A 19,054-nucleotide genomic window follows, 5' to 3' on the forward strand; every position below is an offset into this window, starting at 1 on the left:
AAACCAATTATTCTTTTCGCTCTATCTCTATATATGCAAATCCCAAGAATATAGGTTGCCTCCCCTAAGTCTTTCATGGAGAATGTATTTGACAACCATACCTTTATAGTTGTCAACATACCTGTGTCATTACCCATCAACAGTATGTCATCCACATATAAGACAAGGAAAGTGATAGCACTGTCACTAACCTTCTTATATACACATGGCTCATCCTCATTTTTGATAAAACCAAAGGATTTAATGGCTTTATCAAAACGGATGTTCCAACTCCTTGAAGCTTGTTTCAACCCATAAATGGATCGCTTTAGCTTGCATACCTTGGAACCATCTTGGGATTCAAAACCCCTAGGTTGTTCCATGAAAATGTTTTCTTCAATGTATCCATTGAGAAATGCTGTTTTGACATCCATCTGCCAAATCTCATAATCATAGTATGCAGTTATTGCTAATAAAATCCTAATTGATTTAAGCATGGCAACTGGCGAGAAAGTCTCCTCATAATCAATTCCTTGCCTTTGGCGAAACCCTTTCGCTACTAGCCTTGCCTTATAGGTCTCTACCTTTCCATCAGAACCAATTTTCTTCTTGAAAACCCATTTGTTCCCTATAGGCACAATACCTTCAGGTGGGTCAACAAGATCCCAAACTTAATTCTTATACATGGAATCAATCTCGGATTTCATAGCATCAATCCATTTTGAAGAGTCTATATCTGATATAGCTTCTTCATAAGTAAGTGGATCATCTCCATAATCTACTTCTTCATGAGTAGACAATTCGTGTTCTTCTTCATGAAGAAAACCATATCTCACTGGTGGGTGAGATACTCTAGTTGTTCTACGAGGAACAGCTGTAGATATTTCATCAACGGGTATAGGTTGACTAGATGGATCTATATCCATCTGATCTGTTGGTTGGTCAGAATTCTCCAATTCTAACTCTATTTGCCTACCTTTGCCTCCTTCTTGAACAAACTGTTGTTCAAGAAATGTGGCATCTCTACTTATCACAACCTTTTGTGAAGTAGGCAAATAAAAATAATATCCAAAACTATCTTTTGCATATCCAACAAATCAACTTTTTTCTGATCTGGTCTCCAATTTATCAGTGTTCAGCTTTTTGATATAAGCTGGACAACCCCAAATCTTAACATGCTTAAGACTTGGTTTTCTTCCATGCCATATCTCATAAGGTGTGGGAGAAACTGATTTTGATGGAATCCTATTCAGAATATACAAAGCTGATTCTAATGCAAATCCCCAAAAGAAGATTGGCATATCAGTATAGCTCATCATACTACGTACCATATCCAATAGGGTACGATTTCTCCTTTCAGATACACCATTCAGTTGTGGCGTTCCTGGAGGAGTCAGCTGAGAAACAATGCCATGCTCTCTCAAGTATTCATCAAATTTAGTACTCAAATATTCACCTCCACAATCTTATCGAAGAACTTTAATACTTTTTCCTGTTTGATTTTCTACTTCAGATTTAAATTCTTTGAACTTTTCAAAAGATTCATGTTTGTATTTCATCAAATATAAATACCCAAACCTTGATTTATCATCAGTAAAGGTAATAAAATAATGAAAACTCCTTCTAGCCATTTCTTTAAATGGACCACATACATCACTATGTATTAGCTCCAAAATATTTTCAGCTCTTAGCCCTTGTCCAACAAAGGGAGATCTAGTCATTTTGTCCTGAAGGCAAGATTCACAAGTTAGAGTAGGCTCAGAGCCCAATGAGGATAAAATCCCCATTTTTTCCAATTTTGTAATCCTATCTTCTGCAACATGACATAACCTTAAGTGCCAAATATATTTTGAACTTGAGTTGGTTTTCAACATGGCATTGCATTCATTTAGATTGCTATACTCTGGCCAGTGGAAACATTTTCTTACTGGCAATGGAAACACTTTCCTATTTTCAATGGAAACACTTTCATGTTGGCAGTGGAAACACTTTCCTTTGCCTTTGTCAGCTTTGGTCTTCCTTTTCTGTTTAGCTATTTTCTTGGAAGGACAAGGAATCTGAGGTTTTTTTTTCTTATTGCCCTTCTTGTTGTTGGACTTTCCAGCAGAAGAAGATGCAATCAAAGCTACCTCTTTTCCTTTATTGCCCGGCATATTCTTTTGGGCAATAACCAGCATTTTGAGTAAACCAGCTAAGGTGCATTCCTGTTTAGTCATATGGAAATTTCTCACAAAATTCCCAAAAGACTCAGGAAGGGACTGAAGGATCAAATATGTCTGTAGTTGGAAATCCATGTTGAAGTGAAGATGTTCCAACTGCTCAATTAGCCGAATCATCTTGTGGACATGATCCCCAACATTCTGTCCCTCAGACATCCTCATATGGAATAGCTGTTTAGATATCTCATACCTAGCATTCCTGCTATGCTCACCATACAACTCTTGTAGGTGAAGGAGGATCTCACTTGCACTCTGCATGTTCTCATGTTGCTTCTGTAACTCATTACTCATGGAAGCAAGCATGTAACACTTAGCTCTCATATCATGCTCCTTCCACTTGTCCAAAGTTTCATGTTCCTCTTGTGTGGCCTCTGGAGGTAAGGGACCAGGAACATTTGAATCTAGAACATATCCTATATGTTTAAGGTTCAGGACAAGTTTCAAATTTCTTAGGCAATCAGACAGATTAGGTCTTGTCAACCTATTGTGATCAAGTATGCTTGCAAGGATATTGGATGGTGGTGGTTGTTTTGTGCTCATTTTTATCAGAAAATTAATTGCAGAAAATAACCAGATTAATTAGTAAATGTATCATGTAATTAACCAAAATGATTATGGTCTTTTAATCAAATTGGTTCTCCCACTAACTTAGCGAATCCTACAATTCCAAAGTAGAAAACGGAAATCCTAGTTGGATAGATTTCTAGTGGGTGATTGAATTCTTATAATTCTATTGATCATCCTCAGGTACATCCATTATTGGAATTACAATAAACTATAAGTGAGCAACTCCTTGCCCATCACATCTCATGTGAGGTTCAATCCTTTACCTAGCCCCTAATGCTCAAAATCTCAAGTACATCCATTATTAACTTATCTTGCATTAGTTAAGTTGATCCCATTGAGCCAGTAATTATGCAAATAATTTTAATGTCCTCAGGTACATCCAATATTGGCCACTAAACCATTTACATATTTACAACATCTCATGCTTAACAATTATTCTTAAGAAAATCTCTTAAATTAATTGCATCTTATGCAACTATTTAAAATTTCTTAAAATAATTGCCCCAATCGAGGGCCTATGTTATAATTACTTTAATTATAGCATTTCCAACTTAATCATTTGTTTGGAAGATTTTATGGTCATTCTAATTACTATTAAGGTCTCACTTTGCACATTATCCATTTAGCATGCATATATCATATAATTTCATACATTCCCATACATCTCATGCATTCATGGATAAGCAGTAAATATGGTATGATCATGGACTTTCTAAGGGATTCAATTCTGAGCCACCAAGAATTGAATCAGGGCATTCCTAGGTGCATTTCATTCATTCATTCATTTTACAAGAGTTGCTGAAGGAGTACATAATCAACACTTGATCTTGAATTCCTCCCACTGGTCCCACCAATGCTCTTGACCTCCTTGAACTTCTTGCAATCCAATATTACATGGTAATCCTTGGCATACCAAGGCGAATTTACAAGAACTTAAATAAATGAAATTACAATCCAAAAATTATTACAAACTTAATAATACATGCCCAAAATAAATTAAAATAAATTAATTAATTTACAATCCCAAAGAAACATAAAAGAAATAAATCCAATCACATTGGTCTTTTATAGTCCATGATCATCCATCATGCATATCACTATTTAACAATTAAATAAAACATACATACTTAAATTAAATTGAATATCTCATATTCAACTTAAAAATCTAGATTTGAATATGATTCAAATAAATTTAAAAATTCAGATTTGAATCTCATTCAGACAAATTTAAAAATTCAGATTTGAATCACATTCAAACAACTTTAAAAATTCAGGTTTGAATCACATTCAAACATTTTTTAAAAAATCATATTTGAATCACATTCAAACATTTTTTAAAAAATCAGATCTGAATTTTATTTAATCAATTTTAAAAAAATCAGAATTAAATATGATTCAAACAACTTTAAAAATTCAGATTTGAATCACATTCAAACAACTTTTAAAATTCAGGTTTGAATCACATTCAAACAATTTTTAAAATTCTGATTTGAATCATAATTTAATTGTGTGATTAAAATTCCAATTAAACAATTTAATTAGACATAGGATCAGCTTTTAGATTATACAACAATTGCAAATTAAAAAGCAAACCTTGCGCCACCTTGAAGAACCATTGTTGCCGCCACCAATGGTGGCTTCACCATATGTGCCGCCACACATCCATTGCAACCAGCAATGGATCAATCATCTCATGATCAAATCACACAATTAAATCATATAATCAACAATCTAAATGGCAAATATAATGGCTCTGATACCAATTGAAGGAACGGAAGCGTGAAAAACATAAGTTTATACCATTGAATTCAAACATTTTCACCTAGGGTCACATGCATTATGCAAGATTTATTTTTATCTATTTGATTTCAATGATAAACAACATATTAAAACTCTTTTAATATGTTTTTGGATCTTTATTTGCCATTTAAGATTTTAAAATTAATCAGATTAATTTTAGAACCCTAGATTAAATCAAGAACGATTACACTAACCTCTTGATGCACTGCAGCGTGTCTGCGCCTTTGAGATTCGTCTTCAGGACACCGGATATTGTCCCTCTAGCTTGTCCACACCAAGAACACCTATGGCAGCCCTTGAACAGCTTCTAAAGCTTTTTCTATTAATTAGAAATTCAAGTTCTGCCTTTTAAGAGATTAGAGATGTAAACAGGACACTAAAAACAATTTTTAGTGTTCTTAATTCAAGAGATTGATGGCTAATCTCTTTGAATTGATGAGAGATGAAGAAGAATAGATGAAAAGCCTCAAAGTGGTGTGACAAAGGAGAGGAGTGGCTTCTGGTTATTTTTCTTTTCATAACCACACTTAAATAGCTAGGTTAACACATTAAATCCTTGCCACATGTCACCCTTTGATTAGCTCTAGGTTTAAGTGACCCAATCACATTGTGCCAAGTGTCAAACCTATATTTAATCTTGATTTTAATCATCTTACATGATTAAAAAACATTTGGCAAGCTTATGTGTAATCCCATGTGTCACCATCTCATGGTGCCATGTGTCACACTGTGAAATGACCAAAATGCCCCTGTGTCTTAATTTTGAGTTCTTAACCTAAAATAATTATTTTTCTTCTTCTAATTAATTTATATCAAATATAAATTAATTAATTAATCTCTATTAACTAATTTCTCATTAATTAAATTCATATTTAAATACTTTAAATATAAATTTAATTTATACTACACATCCAATAATCTAGATTTGGTTTCAAGTCATGCTAGGGACTTTGCAATTTAATTGCAAACCAAACCTATTTAATTAATTAATTAAACTCTTTAATTAATTAATTAAATCATATTTAAATAGGTGATAACTTGTGTATGTGTGTGACTTACTAGGCTCATCACTAATTGGCAATGAGACATGATATCAACTCTTAATATCATCAGAACTCTTTCTTACCATAAATGATTTCTCTAAATCATTTTATGCACCTCATAAACCATGGTTAACACCTAGCATAGCATGCCATGGCCACCCAATTAGTAATAAGGTTTACCTTAAATGAACCTATAATCATATGTAACCATGCACTAGAATCTCTCTGTTACAAAATCCCGACTCAAGCTGAAGTCATGGTTTATGTCAAACTCCATTTGCTATGAATATTATGTTCTCTTTTAATTCCAGTTCTTGATTAAAAAGATTTTCTCATCAGAAACTCTTTTCTGAATAAATCTATCTGTCCTGGCCAGGAACTTGAAACATCAAGAACAATTAAATGAACATAGGATTTTATCTCTATTTACTTAGAGGAACAGATTCCATCTTGATCAACACTTACCTCCATATATAACTAGTAGGAGCCAACACATGCCTATATACCCATACATAGTACAAGTATGAAAGCAGTATCAAACTCAAACTACCTATATACAAGATAACTATGCTATCTCAGGTCTAAAGATTATATGCACATGTATGATTTATGACAAAATATTGACAAGTGTAAACTCCATGTGCTTGTCATAAGTGTCACTGGTTCGGCCTACTTATCATTTATAAGTGCCTATCATGTTTGTTATATGGCATGAGACTCACCATTCCATCTTATTTATATCTCATATAAATAACTTGGGAACAAACATGAATACAATCTTTCTGGATAAGTCATGTTCTTATTATGAAGTATCCTCGATTGTGAACCTATTTATGATACTTTATGCTAAAAATATTGTCACTCATATTCTTAACAACTTAAGAATAATATTTCTAACAAAATATCAATGGACCTTTTCTATTACACATAAATATATTATGTAAACGGAAAAGTGGAAATGCCTTTTATTAATAAAAATATGTACAAGATACATATTAAATGATATGCTCTAGGGCATACTACTAACAATGGCAATGTTCTTTCAGCAAATAGCTGATAATCTGTCAGCCCAGGCCTAAGTACAAACCCAACCCCCTCAAGAGCAGCATGAAAAAGAGAAAAGTGGCAAACCTATCGGTCAAAGTTCGAATAGTAATTTGGGAAAGAGAAAAGATTTTGAGGGACCTCGAAATCCTAAGTATGACAGAGGCGGATCTTCAGGGCTGAAGTAATCAAGAGCCATTCGTCAAAGAATTAGAAGTTCCTACCCTATCCGTATCTGTGACATTTGTAACACCCCTAAGTTCAGTAGTGCGTTCTACAGTTCTGATGACTAATGTTGTCCAGACAGCTAGGATGCCTAGAACTACACTTAGATATGAATAAGGAGACATAAAATAATAAAATAAAAAAAAAGAAAATACAAGAAAAACAAAGGAAAAATAATAGCAATAAAATGTAACCAAGTTAAACGAGCCGAGAACCCTAGCAATGGGTGATCGCACCGGGAAGTCGCGGCGTGGACCGTTGACTAGCCCTGGACCGCGAGGAACCCTGGAAAATATTTTTAGGACTTAAATAAATGTCTATTGAAGTATAAATTCCATTAGAAATATCAAAGAAAAATTAATTAGTACAAAGAAAAGTGAAAAATCAAAAAACGGACAAAACCCAGTGTTACCGAAAAATCGGGAATACAACCCGAAAAGGGGCATTGTGGTCATTTGACACCCCGAGTTGTCTTTTAACCTAAATGTACATTAAAAATACATGATATTATATTTGTAAAATGTCCTGAAAAATTAAATTAGTGGTACCTAATTCAATTAGCAAAAATTAGGGACTTAATGTGTGAATATGGAAAGTTTAACAATTATTTATTATTAAACTATGTCAGTGGCCCATTATACAACATATTATATCATAAGTGGACAGAAATATGCATTAACAAATCTACAATTCATCTTCTTCACTTGAAAAGTCCCATTAGCCGCATGAAAGCTCTCAAACCTCTCCCATGGCCGCCCACCTTCAAGCCATTACAACTCCATGATCAAGCCATCTTTTCCCACACTTGTCTTCGTTAAAGTTTATCCTCACCTTGCAAGGAAGAGTTTGATAGCAATTTTAAGAAGTTTTGGCGAGGTTTTGAAGAATTTCCAAAGTGGTAAGTTTGTGTTTTTTATTATTATTTCATTAAAGTTTGTAAGGATGTTATGGGTACTTGAATTATGGAGAGATTTTTGAGGTTTGGTGTTTAAAGGGGGATGTGTACTTTTGGCAGCCATGGAAACTCCTTGAGGACAGTTTATTCTTGCTTGCAAATGTTAGATTAAAAGGTTGATTAAATGTTTATGTGTGTAGGAATTAATTTGGGTGATGTATACTTAGCATATGTGAATGTGTATTTGAAATTGGAAGCTTGGAAATTAATAGAGTGTAATGTATGAATCGCCAGCTTGGTTTAGTGAACCATAAGGATGTTATTTCATGTTTGGTTTATGGAATATTAATGTTGAATTGTGATAGTTGTTATGGCAGCTTGGGTATATGTATGCTGGTGTGAGGTTGGACATGTAAATGAGCTAGGCTAAGTGATTGAATTGTTGTAATTTGAGCTTGAAAAATTTTGTACTAAATGGTGCATATTGAGAGTGATTGTAAGCTACCAAAATGACCAACAATATGTTGTGAATTACGTTTAGGTTATGGTAAAAACCAAAATTGGCATGAATGTGTAGTTTGGTAATTGTTAAAAGTGTCCTTTGATGAGTAATGAACAAAATGCAATAGGGCAGTTTATGTTTTGGACCTAAAACCTTAAGTGTGTGGCTCCAATTGGTATGAGACCAATTGGAAGTGAAACTAGGCACAAAATGTGCCAACTTTCATGAAGGAAGCTTACCAAAATTATGCTTGTAAGGTAACTTGAAAAGTGATCAAATCCAGATTAGTGCAATTAAGGCCTGAATATTGACCATTTGGGCAGCAGTAGGTTTTTAGGCCATAACTCACTCAAAACAGATCCAATTGACCTGAAATTTTAACCATGAATACTTAAGACATATATCTACAAGTCTTATGAAGAAACCAAAGCCCAGAATGACCATAAGCAAGTGAAACAGCTTGCACAAGTTCGGGTCCAAAAACTGGCCGAACCAAAAATGACCTAAAATGACCTAAAGTGACCAATTTTGATGCATTTTGACCAGCAATAGTAAAATGACCATAACTTGGCCTACATAACTCAGAATGACCTAAAATTTTGCCCCGTGTGCAATAAGACATAGATCTACAAGTTTGTAGTTTTGACCAAAACCCAAAAACTGAGGCAAACTAGGTCGTCCGGCTAGGTCAAACTAGTATCCCGGAATCCAGCAAATTGCAATAAAATGCAAATTACATGGAAATGAATTGGGTAACATGTACCAACCCTAAAAGGCTACAAATGTGACATATTAGTAACATTAAAACCTAATTTACCTAGAATGCATCAAGGGTCGACAAATTACGTTGACTAAGCAAATAATAGAATTCAGTGAATTAATTATCAAGCATTATCGTTAGAGACAGTTTGAATGAGTACTGAAACACTTCAAATTGTGTTTCTCAGTTAGCAAAGACTCAGGGAAAGGGAAGGAAACACTGAGTCAAAGCCAGGAGATAGTTATCAGAGGTTTGTGCACAACAGTTATTTCTTTTAAATTTTTCAATTGAAATAAATTATGACTATTTGTATATTATTGTTTTCAATTATGGAAATGTGTTTGAATGGATACTTATTGCTTGAAAAGCATTGTAAATGGTTTGAAACTGTGAAAATTTGTTTGAATGATATTTGATGGATACTTATTGATTGAAAAGCATTGTAAATGGTTTGAAACCACAACTATCATGTATATTGATTGTATTCCTCGCTAGCTCGTCTAGTGGGACGAATTGAATTCCCTCTCTGACTGAAGTGTTGAGGTGTGTGCCTGTTGAGGACGAATAGAATGAGTACTCATATTTTTGCCAGCTAGCTATGTTATACCTCATTAGCCATCGGGTTTTGGGACGAATTGAATACCTCATTAGCCATCGGCTCTGGGGACGAATTGAACTTTGGAACATGATTAAGCTGTGTGTGATTTATTGAGATTCATTTTGATATCGTGAAATGGACTTTAAATTCTTATTGACATTCACTGTCTTTTGAATTTAACTATGTTTTGATTATTGAGATTTATTGTGATATTGTGAAATGGAGTTTAAATTCTTTATGACATTCATTGTCTTGAATTTAACTATGGTTTTACGTATCCACTATTTATATGATTTATTATTTGTGATTTAAAGTTGTATTTGGTTAATGTTGTGCACCACTGAGACATTGTATCAGCGATAGCTTTTCATTGCTGTCGCAGGTAGGCAGACTGACAGGGCAGCAGACTAGGCTGCTAGTACATTCAGCAAGAGATCATCGGGTATATTGAGTATACCGTATTTTGCATTTTGTATTGTAATGTATGTTCACTGTATGTATATAGTGTTTTTGGTTTTGAGCAGTTGTAAATTAAAATTGTACATTGAAATTGTAAAACTAAATTATGAGTTATTTTGGCATGTAAAATTTGTACTGTATTTCTTTTATCTCAGCCTTTGAAAAATTATTGTGGATTTGAGTTGAGAAATATATTTGAAATACTTTTTATAGGTTTTTGAAGAACTGTTTTATCCAAAATACAGATGGCACTCTGCCAAAAATTTTACAGAAATTACTAATAATTCAAATGTGTTAGCTGTTTCACTTTAATTCCAAAAGGTTTTTTTTTATATATACATGTAAATAGTGCTCATCACTGTAAAACGAGTAAGAAAAGTTTTAAAATCCCTTGTAGTGTATTTAATGGGTTATCGGTAGACGAAGTTGGTAATTCATTAGGTATACTACGGGACCATGTTATGCTTTATAGAGAGATAGGGTGTGACATGTTTTAGTGGTATCAGAGCTAGTTTTTAAATTCTGTTTTCCCCTATTACTTGAATATTCTTTCTTCATAACACAACTGCTCAATATCATTGTTTGATACATACAGTACATTACATTATAAATATGCACTAACAGGTGGAAATCTCCTTGTGTTATTTGTTCAGGAGGTCTAAGATCCTCGCATTGACTATGGAAGAGGGTGATCGTTCAGTCAGTCAATCTATAGAGACTGAGGTGCAAGGGGATGCCCCAGCCCTACACAATGTCAGTGGTTTAGCAGCACCAGCCCCCACAGTATCGCAGTTTCCTATTCAGTTCGCTCAGCAGATGGCTGCAATATTCCAACAAATGGCTGGTAATGTGCCTACTCAAGTCCCAATACACACACCAGTGGTACAACCACAGTCTTTGTTAGTAGTATACCCTAGAACATATCATTTAGCATGTATCTTGTACATATTTTTATTAATAAAAGGCATTTCCACTTTTCCGTTTACATAATATATTTATGTGTAATAGAAAATGTCCATTGATATTTTGTTAGAAATATTATTCTTAAGTTGTTAAGAATATGAGTGATAATATTTTTAGCATAAAGTATCATAAATAGGTTCGCAATCGAGGATACTTCATAATAAGAACATGACTTATCCAGAAAGTTTGTATTCATGTTTGTTCCCAAGTTATTTATATGAGATATAAATAAGATGGAATGGTGAGTCTCATGCCATATAACAAACATGATAGGCACTTATAAATGATAAGTAGGCCGAACCAGTGACACTTATGACAAGCACATGGGGTTTACTCTTGTTAATGTTTTGTCATAAATCATATCAATGCATATAATCTTTAGACTTGAGATAGCACAGTTATCTTGTATATAGGTAGTTTGAGTTTGATACTGCTTTCATACTTGTACTATGTATGGGTATATGGGCATGTGTTGGCTCCTACTAGTTATATATGGAGGTAGGTGTTGATCAAGATGGAATCTGTTCCTCTAAGTAAATAGAGATAAAATCCTATGTTCATTTGATTGTTCTTGATGTTTCAAGTTCCTCGCCAGGACAGATAGATTTATTCAGAAAAGAGTTTCTGATGAGAAAATCTTTTAATCAAGAACTGGAATTAAAAGAGAACATAATATTCATAGCAAATGGAGTTTGACATAAACCATGACTCCAGCTTGAGTTGGGATTTTGTAACAGAGAGATTCTAGTGCATGGTAACATATGATTATAGGTTCATTTAAGGTAAACCTTATTACTAATTGGGTGGCCATGGCATGCTATGCTAGGTGTTAACCATGGTCTATGAGGTGTATAAAATCATTTAGAGAAATCATTTATGGTAAGAAAGAGTTCTGATGATATTAAGAGTTGATATCATGTCTCATTACCAATTAGTGATGAGCCTAGTAAGTCACACACATACACAAGTTATCACCTATTTAAATATGATTTAATTAATTAATTAAATAGTTTAATTGATTAATTAAATAAGTTTGGTTTGCAATTAAATTGCAAAGTCCCTAGTATGACTTGAAACCAAATCTAGATTATTAGATGTGTAGTATAAATTAAATTTATATTTAAAGTGTTTAAATATGAATTTAATTAATGAGAAATTAATTAATAGCGATTAATTAATTAATTTATATTAGATATAAATTAATTAGAAGAAGAAAAATAATTATTTTGGGTTAAGAACTCAAAATTAAGACACAGGGGCATTTTGGTCATTTCACAGTGTGACACGTGGCACCATGAGATGGTGACACATGGGATTACACATAAACTTTCCAAATGTTTTTTTAATCATGTAAGATGATTAAAATCAAGATTAAATATAGGTTTGACACTTGGCACAATGTGATTGGGTCACTTAAACCTAGAGCTAATCAAAGGGTGACATGTGGCAAGGGTTTAATGTGTTAACCTAGCTATTTAAGTGTGGTTATAAAAAGAAAAAGTAACCAGCAGCCACTCCTTTCCTTTGTCACACCACTTTGAGGTTTTTTATCTATTCTTCTTCGTCTCTCATCAATTCAGAGAGATTAGCCATCAATCTCTTGAATTAAGAACACTATAAATTGTTTCTAGTGTCCTGTTTACATCTCTAATCTCTTAAAATGCAGAACTTGTATTTCTAATTAATAGAAAAAGCTTTAGAAGCTGTTCAAGGGCTTCCATAGGTGTTTTTGGTGTGGAAAAGCTAGAGGGACAATATCTGGTGTCCTGAAGACGAATCTCAAAGGCACAGACACGCTGCAGTGCATCAAGAGGTTAGTGTAATCGTTCTTGATTTAATCTAGGGTTCTAAAATTAATCTGATTAATTTTAAAATCTTAAATGGAAAATAAAGATCCAAAAACATATTAAAATAGTTTTAATATGTTGTTTATCATTGAAATCAAATAGATAAAAATAAATCTTGCATGATGCATGCGACGCTAGGTGAAAATTTTTGAATTCAATGGTATAAACTTGTGTTTTTCACGCTTTCGTTCCTTCAATTGGTATCAGAGCCACTATATTTGCCATTTAGATTGTTGATTATATGATTTAATTGTGTGGTTTGATCATGAGATGATTGATCCATTGCTGGTTGCAATGGATGCGTGGCGGCACACATGGTGAAGCCACCATTGGTGGCGGCAACAATGGTTCTTCAAGGTGGCGCAAGGTTTGCTTTTTAATTTGCAATTGTTGTATAATCTAAAAGCTGATCCTATGTCTAATTAAATTGTTTAATTGGAATTTTAATCACACAATTAAATTATGATTCAAATCAGAATTTTAAAAATTGTTTGAATGTGATTCAAACCTGAATTTTAAAAGTTGTTTGAATGTGATTCAAATCTGAAATTTAAAAGTTGTTTGAATGTGATTCAAATCTGAATTTTTAAAGTTGTTTGAATCATATTTAAATCAGATTTTTTAAAATTGATTGAATAAAATTCAGATCTGATTTTTTAAAAAATGTTTGAATGTGATTCAAATCTGATTTTTTAAAAAATGTTTGAATGTGATTCAAATATGAATTTTTAAAGTTGTTTGAATGAGATTCAAATCTAAATTTTTAAATTTATTTGAATCATATTCAAATCTGGATTTTTAAGTTGAATATGAGATATTCAATTTAATTTAAGTATGTATGTTTTATTTAATTGTTAAATAGTGATATACATGATGGATGATCATGGACTATAAAAGACCAATGTGATTGGATTTATTTCTTTTATGTTTCTTTGGGATTGTTAATTAATTAATTTATTTTAATTTATTTTGGGCATGTATTATTAAGTTTGTAATAATTTTTGGGTTGTAATTTCATTTATTTAAGTTCTTGTAAATTCGCCTTGGTATGCCAAGGATTACCATGTAATATTCGATTGCAAGAAGTTCAAGGAGGTCAAGAGCATTGGTGGGACCAGTGGGAGGAATTCAAGATCAAGTGTTGATTATGTACTCCTTCAGCAACTCTTGTAAAATGAATAAATGAATGAAATGCACCTAGGAATGCCCTGATTCAATTCTTGGTGGCTCAGAATTGAATCCCTTAGAAAGTCCATGATCATACCATATTTATTACTTATCCATGAATGCATGAGATGTATGGGAATGTATGCTATTATATGATATAAGCATGCTAATTGGATAATGTGCAAAGTGAGACCTTAATAGTAATTAGAATGACCATAAAATCTTCCAAACAAATGATTAAGTTGGAAATGCTATAATTAAAGTAATTATAACATAGGCCCTCCATTGGGGCAATTATTTTACGAAATTTTAAATAGTTGCATAAGATGAAATTAATTTAAGAGATTTTCTTAAGAATAATTGTTAAGCATGAGATGTTGTAAATATGTAAATGGTTTGGTGGCCAATATTGGATGTACCTGAGGACATTAAAATTATTTGCATAATTGCTGGCTCAATGGGATCAACTTTACTAATGCAAGATAAGTCAATAATGGATGTACCTGAGATTTTGAGCATTAGGGGCCAGGTAAAGGATTGAACCTCACATGAGATGTGATGGGCAAGGAGTTGCTCACTTATAGTTTATTGTAATTCCAATAATGGATGTACCTGAGGATGATCAATAGAATTATAAGAATTCAATCACCCACTAGAAATCCATCCAACTAGGATTTCCATTTTCTACTTTGGAAGTGTAGGATTCGCTAAGTTAGTGGGAGGATCAATTTGATTAAAAGACCATAATCATTTTGGTTAATTACATGATACATTTACTAATTAATCTGGTTATTTTCTGTAGTTTATTTTCTGATAAAAATGAGCACAAAACAACCACCACCATCCAATATCCTTGCAAGCATACTTGATCACAATAGGTTGATAGGACCTAATCTGTCTGATTGGCTAAGAAATTTGAAACTTGTCCTGAACCTTGAACATATAGGATATGTTCTAGATTCAAATGTTCCTGGTCCCTTACCTCCAGAGGCCACACAAGGGGAACATGAAACTTTGGACAAGTGGAAGGACCATGATATGAGAGCTAGGTGTTACATGCTTGCTTCCATGAATAATGAGTTACAGAAGCAACATGAGAATATGCAGAGTGCGAGTGAGATCCTCCTTCACCTACAAGAGTTGTATGGTGAGCACAGCAGGAATGCTAGGTATGAGATATCTAGACAACTATTCTGTATGAGGATGTCTGAGGGACAGAATGTTGGGGATCATGTCCACAAGATGATTTGGCTGATTGAGCAGTTGGAACATCTTGACTTCAACATGGATTTCCAACTACAAACGAATTTGATCCTTCAGTCCCTTCCTGAGTCTTTTGGGAATTTTGTGATAAATTTCCATATGACTAAACAGGAATGCACCTTAGCTGGTTTACTCAACATGCTGGTCATTGCCCAAAAGAATATGCTAGGCAATAAAGGAAAAGAGGTAGCTTTGGTTGCATCTTCTTCTGCTGGAAAGTCCAACAAGAAGAAGGGCAATAAGAAAAAGAAACCTCAGATTCTTAGTCCTTCCAAGAAAATAGCTAAACAGAAAAGGAAGACTAAAGCTGATGGAGGCAAAGGAAAGTGTTTCCACTGCCAAAAGGATGGGCACTAGAAAAGGAACTGCCCAAAGTATCTTGCTTCTCTGAAGGATAAGAAGGATACACCTTTGGAAGGTATGTCCATATCTTGTTATTTAGATTTTGATGATACTCATAGTTCATCTACAGCTTGGGTTTTAGATACTGGTGCCAGTTCTCACATTTCTAATGATATGCAGGAACTAGCAAATAATAATAGCTTGCGTTCTCAATATATTAGAGTTCGGATTGGCAATGGCTCAACTGTTGAAGCTTTAGCCATAGGATCTAAATCTTTTTACATGTTTCGACATGTTTTGTGTTTGGATAATATTTTATATGTACCTGATGCTTTTAAGAACATCATTTCTATATCTAGTTTGACTAGAAATGGCTATGAATTTTAGTTCACAGATGATGTTTGCAATATTTATTTTGGAAATAAATATTTGGTTCGGGTTATATGAATGATGGTCTTTATTATTTGGATAATAATGACAAACACAAATTGAATGCATGTGATCTAAAAGAATGCAATGCCATGGTGAAAACCAACTCAAGTTCAAAATATATTTGGCACTTAAGGTTATGTCATGTTGCAGAAGATAGGATTGCAAAACTGGAGAAAATGGGGATTCTATCCTCATTGGGCTCTGAGCCTACTCCAACTTGTGAATCTTGCCTTCAGGGCAAAATGACTAGATCACCCTTTGTTGGACAAGGGCTAAGAGCTTAAAATATTTTAGAGCTAATACATAGTGATGTATGTGGTCCATTTAAAGAAATGGCTAGAGGGGGCTTTCATTATTTTATTACCTTTACTGATGATAAATCAAGGTTTGGGTATTTGTATTTGATGAAATACAAACATGAATCTTTTGAAAAGTTCAAAGAATTTAAATCTAAAGTAGAAAATCAAACAGGAAAGAGTATTAAAGCTCTTCGATCAGATCGTGGTGGTGAATATTTGAGTACTGAATTTGGTGAATACTTGAGACAGCATGGCATTGTTTCTCAGCTGACTCCTCCAGGAACGCATACAACTGAATGGTGTATCTGAAAGGAGAAATCGTACCCTATTGGATATGGTACGTAGTATGATGAGCTATACTGATATGCCAATCTTCTTTTGGGGATTTGCATTAGAATCAGTTTTGTATATTCTGAATAGGATTCCATCAAAATCAGTTTCTTCCACACCTTATGAGATATGGCATGGAAGAAAACCAAGTCTTAAGCATGTTAAGATTTGGGGTTGTCCAGCTTATATCAAAAGTGAACACCGATAAATTGGAGACGGATCGAGAAAAGGTCGATTTGTTGGATATCCAAAAGATAGTTTTGGATATTATTTTTATTTGCCTACTTCACAAAAGGTTGTGATAAGTAGAGATGCCACATTTCTTGAACAACAGTTTGTTCATGAAGGAGGCAAAGGAAGGCAAATAGAGTTAGAATTGGAGAATTCTGACCAACCAATAGATCAGATGGATATAGATCCATTTAGTCAACCTATACCCGTTGATGAAACATCTACAGCTGTTCCTCGAAGAACAACTAGGGTATCTCACCCACCAGTGAGATATGGTTTTCTTCATGAAGAAGAACAAGAGTTGTCTACTCATGAAGAAGTAGATCATGGAGATGATCCACTTACTTATGAAGAAGCTATATCAGATATAGACTCTTTAAAATGGATTGATGCTATGAAATCCGAGATTGATTCCATGTATAAGAATCAAGTTTGGAATCTTGTTGACCCACCTGAAGGTATTGTACCTATAGGGAACAAATGGGTTTTCAAGAAGAAAATTGGTTCTGATGGAAAGGTAGAGACCTATAAGGCAAGGCTAGTAGCTAAAGGGTTTCGCCAAAGGCAAGGAATCGACTATGAGGAGACTTTCTTGCCTGTTGCCATGCTTAAATCAATTAGGATTTTATTAGCAATACCTGCATACTATGATTATGAGATTTGGCAGATGGGTGTCAAAACAGCATTTCTCAATGGATACATTGAAGAAAACATTTTCATGGAACAACCTAGGGGTTTTGAATCCCAAGATGGTTCCAAGGTATGCAAGCTAAAGCGATCCATTTATGGGTTGAAACAAGCTTCGAGGAGTTGGAACATCCGTTTTGATGAAGCCATTAAATCCTTTGGTTTTATCAAAAATGAGGATGAGCCATGTGTATATAAGAAGGTTAGTGACAGTGCTATCACTTTCCTTGTCGTATATGTGGATGACATACTGTTGATGGGTAATGACACAGGTATGTTGACAACTATAAAGGTGTGGTTGTCACATACATTCTCCATGAAAGACTTAGGGGAGGCAACCTATATTCTTGGGATTCGCATCTATAGAGATAGAGCGAAAAGAATCATTGGTTTATCCCAAAGTCTATACTTAGAAAAGGTGTTAAAGAGGTTTAACATGCTTGATTCCAAGAGAGGATTGTTACCAGTGAGACATGGTATCCACCTTTCTAAAGAGATGTCTCCAAAGACACCTGAAGAAAGAGATAAGATGGCCAGGATTCCATATCCTTCGACTATTGGAAGTTTAATGTATGCAATGTTGTGTACTAGGCCGGATATCGCATATGCTGTTAGTTTGACTAGCAGGTATCAATCCAATCCAGGTTTGGAACACTGGATAGTTGTCAATAATATCCTTAAGTACTTGAGAAGAACTAAGGATTTATTCTTGATTTATGGAGGTGGAGACTTGCAATTGGATGGTTATACTGATTCTGATTTCCAATCAGATATCGATGATAGAAAGTCTACCTCTGGATATGTGTTCATTTGTAATGGAGGTGCAGTCAGTTGGAAGAGTTCCAAATAGAGCACGATTGCAGATTCCACTACTGAGGCTGAGTATATTGCTGCATCAGATGCTGCAAAGGAAGCTGTTTGGATAAAGAAGTTCGTGACAGAACTTACAGTAGTTCCTTCCATTGAGTCAGCAGTTCCACTACACTGTGACAATAATGGAGCAGTCATATAGGCTAAGGAACCAAGGTCTCACCAGAAATCCAAACACATAGAAAGGCGCTACTACCACATTATCAGAGAAATAGTTGTGCGAGGCGATGTAGCCATGCAGAAAATAGCATCAGCTGAAAATCCAGTTGATCCATTCACTAAGTCTATGTCACAGACTCAGTTAGACCGACATCTTGAGAAGATAGGTCTAAGATATTGTAATGAATGGCTCTAGTGCTAGTGGGAGATTGTTAGTAGTATGCCCTAGAGCATATCATTTAGTATGTATCTTGTACATATTTTTATTAATAAAAGGCATTTCCACTTTTCTGTTTACATAATATATTTATGTGCAATAGAAAAGGTTCATTGATATTTTGTTAGAAATATTAATCTTAAGTTGTTAAGAATA

This window comes from Hevea brasiliensis, chromosome 11, assembly GCF_030052815.1.
Source record: "Hevea brasiliensis isolate MT/VB/25A 57/8 chromosome 11, ASM3005281v1, whole genome shotgun sequence".
Lineage (NCBI taxonomy): Eukaryota > Viridiplantae > Streptophyta > Magnoliopsida > Malpighiales > Euphorbiaceae > Hevea > Hevea brasiliensis.